The sequence below is a fragment of the Danio aesculapii genome, chromosome 1 (assembly GCF_903798145.1).
Source record: "Danio aesculapii chromosome 1, fDanAes4.1, whole genome shotgun sequence".
NCBI lineage: Eukaryota > Metazoa > Chordata > Actinopteri > Cypriniformes > Danionidae > Danio > Danio aesculapii.
The window spans coordinates 57,563,139-57,569,760 of NC_079435.1; the positions used below are offsets into that span (position 1 = coordinate 57,563,139).

The 6,622-nt window shown below is 32.3% G+C and overlaps 1 protein-coding gene across 1 annotated transcript in view; it reads right to left on the minus strand.

The window, feature by feature from the left end:
• slitrk6 (SLIT and NTRK-like family, member 6) overlaps positions 1 to 5,200 on the minus strand; it is a 35,640-nt gene extending 30,440 nt beyond the window's left edge. Inside the window, exon 1 of the mRNA XM_056463237.1 lies at positions 4,750 to 5,200. The gene's annotated coding sequence lies outside the window, so the exon portion shown is untranslated. The remainder of the gene's footprint in view (positions 1 to 4,749) is intronic.
• Between the last annotated feature and the right edge of the window lie 1,422 nt (positions 5,201 to 6,622).

Consider the following 6,622-nt stretch of genomic DNA (forward strand, 5'->3'; position numbering starts at 1 on the left):
CATTGATGTCCATCATAGGCAAAACAAATTGTATGGAGGTTAATTGTTATATTCAGGGTAATAGATAATAACTATGTGGGTTAAAGTTCACCCAAAAATCTAAATGTACTCGCTATTTACCCTCACAAATGAAGATATTTTGAAGAAAGCTGAAAACCTGTAACCACTGACAACCATTGTAGGCAAAACAAATAGAATGGAAGTCAATAGTTATACTGTATTGTGGGTAATACATAGTAACTACATGGGTTAAAAGAATAGTTCACCCAAAACTGAAAATGTAATCACTATTTACCTTCACAAAAGAAGAGATTTTGAAGAAAACGTGTAACCAATGACATCCATCATAGACAAAACAAATAGTATAGAAGTCAATGCTTATATTCTGGGTAATACATAATAACTATGTGGGTTAAAAGGATAGTTCACCCAAAAATCAAATGTACTCACTATTTAGCCACTCAAAATAAGATATTTTGAAGAAAACGGAAAACCTGTAACCATTGACGTCCATCATAGGCAAAACAAATACTATGGAAGTCAATGGTTATATTGTGGGAAATACAGTAACTACATGGGTTAATTTGATTTCTATATTTATATATAGGGTAAATATATTTGTTTTTCGCCAGAAAAAATAAACTCAAACATTTAGAATAAATAAAGAGCGAGTAAATGCTGACAGAATTTTACGTTTTTGGTGAACTGTCCCTTTAAGTTAGGTTCACGTGTAGATTTTGTAATAATACCTACATATTATCCTACTTATTAATACTTGCTTATTTATTCTGCGTAATAAATAAATACATAGTATGCACATGTGAAATAGTATCGTAACATAGTGCTATACATACAGTTCTCAAGATAAATACTCTCAACAAATTATGTTTGCTGTGCGTTCAAACAACTTACTTAAATTGAGTTGAAGCAACACAATTCTTAGGGATTTTAGGGGGACAACTTGATTGTTTTATGTTTAATCCACTTAAATTTGCTAAAACTAATAAGTTACCTAAATGTCTTCATGTTGCTGCAACACAATTCGATTGTGTGGATCCCAGCATTTATTTTACAGTGTAAGATGTATTCAGGTATGCAGATCCAGTGCATCCTTGCCTTGTTCAGACACACCAGTGATGTTAGTGTCAGTCTTCAGCATGCAAACACACACAGCTCTCCATAAAACAAAGTAACCTACAACAGATTGTTGCAGGTTTCCATCCACAGCAGCCACTGGGGGACTATATAACATCCAGCGCAGAGGAATGAGAGATGGAGTGATGAAGAGAAAGAGTATATACTGGGCTCGGGGCAACGGGATGAGCGAATCAGTGACGCTCCATTTTACCCTGCACAAATCAGTGGGCAAGCGCAGATGGCCCTTCATTGTGTCTGCGGCACTATAGAGGAAATGATGTGCTCGCCCCAGGGAGACGCCACAACACCCACATACACCAAACAGAGGTGAAAGAAAAGGCCCACAGTCCCGCGAAGCCAATAAACTCGCCTACTCGATATATATAGAGTGTCACTGTGGGGTTTGCCTTCGCCATTAGTAAAAGTACACCGTTTTCCCTTCACGCGTTGGTGAGCTGTTGTTTTTAGATGAACATGCAGAGTGTTTTTTTCTTATTGGTTTAATGCATGCACTTTTTAACTATTTTAAAACCATTAGAGGGATGATATTGATGCTTTAATGGGAGTTTTATATATTGCAGATGTGACTGGTTTCAACATGTTTACTGAAATGAACAGAATCAACATCAAACTTGCTTCACTAAACAAATAATAAGCTAAAAGTTATATAATTAACTATTTCAAGTCAAGCATACTGTATAATATATCAACATGTACAGATTTTTATGAGGTAATCAGGTCAAAATAACTTTTTTTTGTTAGAAATAACTGTATATTTGATAAATGAGTACACTACGGCTGGGCGATATGGCAAAAATGCAATCTCCATAATTATTTTCCATTTTGAACGCTATATATTTTGATATAAGTTGTTAATGCTTCCAGAATTAAAAAAAAAGTATCCCAACAATGACTGAAGCCACAAAAACTAGAAGGTCCATTAAATGGCATAACATATTTTCGAATGATACATTTTCGGTGGCCAAAAATTCAGTCTCTAAAATCAACACACTTTTAGATTCCCATTAGGGCTGTGCGACTTTGGCAAAATATCTAATTGCTATTTTTTTTTACAGATATTGCGATTTGATTTGCGATATAATTTTGTAGTCAAGCTTCAGCTTAATAATTTGTAATCCGTGGCAACAATTCTGCGACAGCTCTTAAAAAAATGACCTGTTTTTATTCTGTGTCTGTGACTTTGAAAGCATAATATTCCCATATAACCAATGCTGTTTTTCTTGATAATAGTTCGTCTATTAATGCTTCTGAAGCAGCAGATGCTATTATCCCACATGTTTACTTTCTTTCTTTTTTTTTTTATTGTGGGCGATCTGCATATTCGGTTGGGCAATTCTGATTAGGCAGAACGAAAATGTGCACATTCAATTGGCTAGTAAGACTGTCACACATTTGCTATAGGCGGGGTAAATTAAATTACACAAATATATATTTATATATCACAGCGCAGTCTTTTACGCTAATCGCAACATTTTCAAACATTTCAATTCAAATAATCGCACAGCCATAATTCCCATTGTTGCACATTTCTGCAGTGTGTGTTGCTCTTAGATCAATGTAGAGTAAGAAAAGTCCTGAGTTTATCATCGTTATAGACTCATTTTATTGCGATTGGATATATCATTTATAGGCCTGGCCCTAGAGTGCACCCCTATATATATATATATATATATATATATATATATATATATATATATATATATATATATATATATATATATATATATATATATAATTAATTTTTTTTTCTCCATTTGTGAATGAATATAGGTAATATATTTTGGTGCATTTTAATAAAACAGATTTATTGTGATGTACTATATTGTTTATATATTTATTAAAATTATATTTTAGGTCATCGAATATATTAAGAAATATAGAGATAAAACATTTAAATTCATGTGAAATATTGCATAAAAATGCTATACATGTATTTTTTTCTCTCTTGATTTTTGATCTTTTAAATTTTTTATTTAATATTTTCCCTTACATTTAAATTTGGGTGTACTAATTTTTGGACCGTTATCATAAGTAATTTTGTTAGATAAGCTCCAGATTTGGCTTCAGTACTGACTAAACTTATTATATTAATAATAATAATAATAATATTATAAAGCTTCCTATAGAACACATTAAATTAAAACAGAGACTTGTGATGGGTGTGCTCATATATGTTGAGCACTATATATATGTATGTCTGAATATGTATTTTTTTGTGTCAAGTGCTATAATGATGACTTAAAACTTAATGAATCCATGAAGAACCTTCTACACCCATAAAATAATTACTCCGCACAAATGGTTCTTTTTATTGAAGGAAATTTGTATTTTGGATCATTAAAAGATTGGTTTTCCTGAGTAATAAATAAATAAATAAATAAATAAAGTGTTCTATGGTTTTTCGAAACTGTGAAAATGCATTGCATTTGTTTGTTAAACACCAGTGGTCTCAGATACCCCAGAATAGAAAGATGCTTGAAGTACATCAAATGAAATTTGGTTCATAATCAGTGCTTTTAAGCAAAAAAAGCCACTCGATATCAGCCTCGTTCTTGCATTTATGCACTGATCAGATGCTTTCCTGCAGAGTGATTTACATTTAAGTGCTTTGTATGTTCAGTGGGAATCAAAACCATGACCTTGGTGTCACAAGTGTAACGCTCTGCCAGTTGAGTTACTAAACATGATACCTCAGTGCTAACTATATTCTTCTTTTTAAATCTGACACTTTAATCCTAATGACGATGTATCATTTCTAGTATAAATCCTCCTTATATTAACGTTGCATTAAAGGAAAGACAAAAAACAACAGCAATGAAAGTTTAGATGTGAACTAAGCATGTGTTTCTTTGAAAACAACCCCATTTAAGAATTATATAGGCTATAAAAAATTATAATATTAATAATACAATTAATAATACTACTAAAATTTTAAATAATAACATCACAACTCAACATCATAGATCTAACATGGACTGTGCAATCTCTGGCCATTTAGAGAAGCTGCTGCAAACAGAGACATTAAATGAAGACTTCTGCTTGTCTATGTGTGCAGGTATGTCTGGCTGCCCGTGTGTGTGTGTGTGTGTGTGTGTGTGTGTGTGTGTGTGTGTGTGTGTGTGTGTGTGTGTATCTGCCTGCCTTTGTGTAAATGTGACTTTGAAGGCGAGCATCTGTGCTGCAGACGGCTACATCACAATGAAGTCACCTGAGTTTCATTTACAGGGATTGAATTTGCAGGGGATGAATAAGTAAAATAAGCCTTATAAGGTGTCCTTGCGATCACAGCAGACGGTGTTGCATTAACAATGCCTATTGTACTTTTGCGATGCTTTCAGATTAAAAAAAAATAATAATAATAAAAATAGGACGAGGTGCATTAGAAACTAACATGCATAAAGTGTGCATCTTGCAGTCTGGGCATCGTGCCATCTTTAACATGATTAAGACCATTTTAAATGGCACGAATTATCTAGCATCTGCTTTAAGATTTAATCCTAAACACTTTCAGTCTTACAGCAGAAAAAAAGTGCGTGAAATATTATCACATCCTTCGACTTTGTATATGTACCATTAGTAAGCAACTCTTACCCAAATTACGCAGCGCAGTGAGTCTCTGTAGCTCCACTTGGCCAAGTTATCAGTGCTTTGTGGATCAAACAAAACCACCCAGTTTTGCAGCACAAAATAGGACGCCTGGACTTCTCAAAAGGGCTTCCTTTGGCACGGAAAAGCCCGCCGCGCAAACATCAACAACAAAAAAAACATGGAACAAGTCCAGGTCCAAGTTGCCCCTCAGCTCTCCATCGCGCAATGATTTGTTTGTTTTAACGTGCTAATCTTTCCAGTCGCGGTTTTCACATCTCTTTTCCCCGCATTTTGGAGGTCGGCTTCAAGAGTAAGTGCTCATCTCATAGAGAGTCCTAGCGATGGAGAATAAAAGTCCTGGATTAACATTCAGCTGTCCGGAGAGCGCCTGATGTCTTGCTGAAGCTGCGGAGGAGGCACCGAGTCTCCAGCCTCGCGCTCTGCCCAGTGAATGAGCTCGTGCTGGAGCTTCACTTCATTGGAGCTCCGCCCTCCCTACAGTCAAAGGCGCTATCGTGACTCCATATGGAGAGGGGAGAGGGAGAAAGAGAGAGAGAGAGACTGAACGCATCCTTGCGCAGCGCGGTCAGGGTTTCTGTGGAGTTTTGAGGTTCTTCGATCGGTCATTAGTTATGTTACTTTGTGAAGCATTCGGGGTAAAGTTAACACTGCACATCACTGCACTGTGGTTTATTGCAAGGCGTTCGGTTCTGGATCATATACCTGAAAGTTTTGACTACAAAAAAACTGTCAGCAGAAATATAGAGTTAATGTTGTGGACGTCATGGGCATGTTGTCGCACTATATGGAAATGTCACTGATTTAGATAGATAGATAGATAGATAGATAGATAGATAGATAGATAGATAGATAGATAGATAGATAGATAGATAGATAGATAGATATTAAGGTATATAAACTGTAAAATATCATGAATATGTAAATAAATAATAAAGAAATAGTAAAAAATAAATATTATGGATCACATAAATAAGTGAATAATTAATTAAACATTAAGGTATATGAAAAGTTATTTTAAGCTAAACGGTAAAATATAATAGATAAATAAATATTTAATAAGTAAAATATTATGGATCATGTAAATAAATAAATATATAAATAAGTAAATAAATAAACATTAAGGCATAAAAAGTTATTTTCAGCTAAACGGTAAAATATAATTGATAAATAAATACACAAAAAAAGAAAAATTTAAGTAGTAAAATATTATGGATCACGTAAATAAATAAAGAAGTAAACTTTAAGGTTTAAAAAGTTATTTTCAGCTAAGCTGTAAAATATAATAGATAAAAAATAAGGAAATATTTAAATGGTAAAATGTTATGTAAAAACTTAAATATATAAATAAACAAAGTATATAAAAGGTCATTTTCAGCTAAACGGTAAAATATAATAGATAAATAAAGAAATAATAAAGAAATATTTAATTAGTAAAATATGGATCGCATAAATAAATAAATATTAAGGTATATAAAAAAAAGCTAAACAGTAAACTATTATGAATAAGTAAATCAATAATAAAGAAATGGTAAAAATAGTATGGGTTAATTAAATAAATAAACATTAAGGATTATGAAAAGTTATTTTTTAGCTAAACAGTAAAATATAATAGATAAATAAAGAATGAATAAATAAATATTTAAGTAGTAAAATATTATGGATCAAAAAATAAATAAATAAATAAACATTAAGGTATATGAAAAGTTATTTTCGGCTAAACGGTAAAATATAATAGATAAAGAAAAAATAAAGAAAAACTTAAATACTAAAATATTATATATATAATAATAAAGAAATTGTAAAATATTATAGATCACATCAACACATAAATAAATAAATAAATACGGAAACTGAA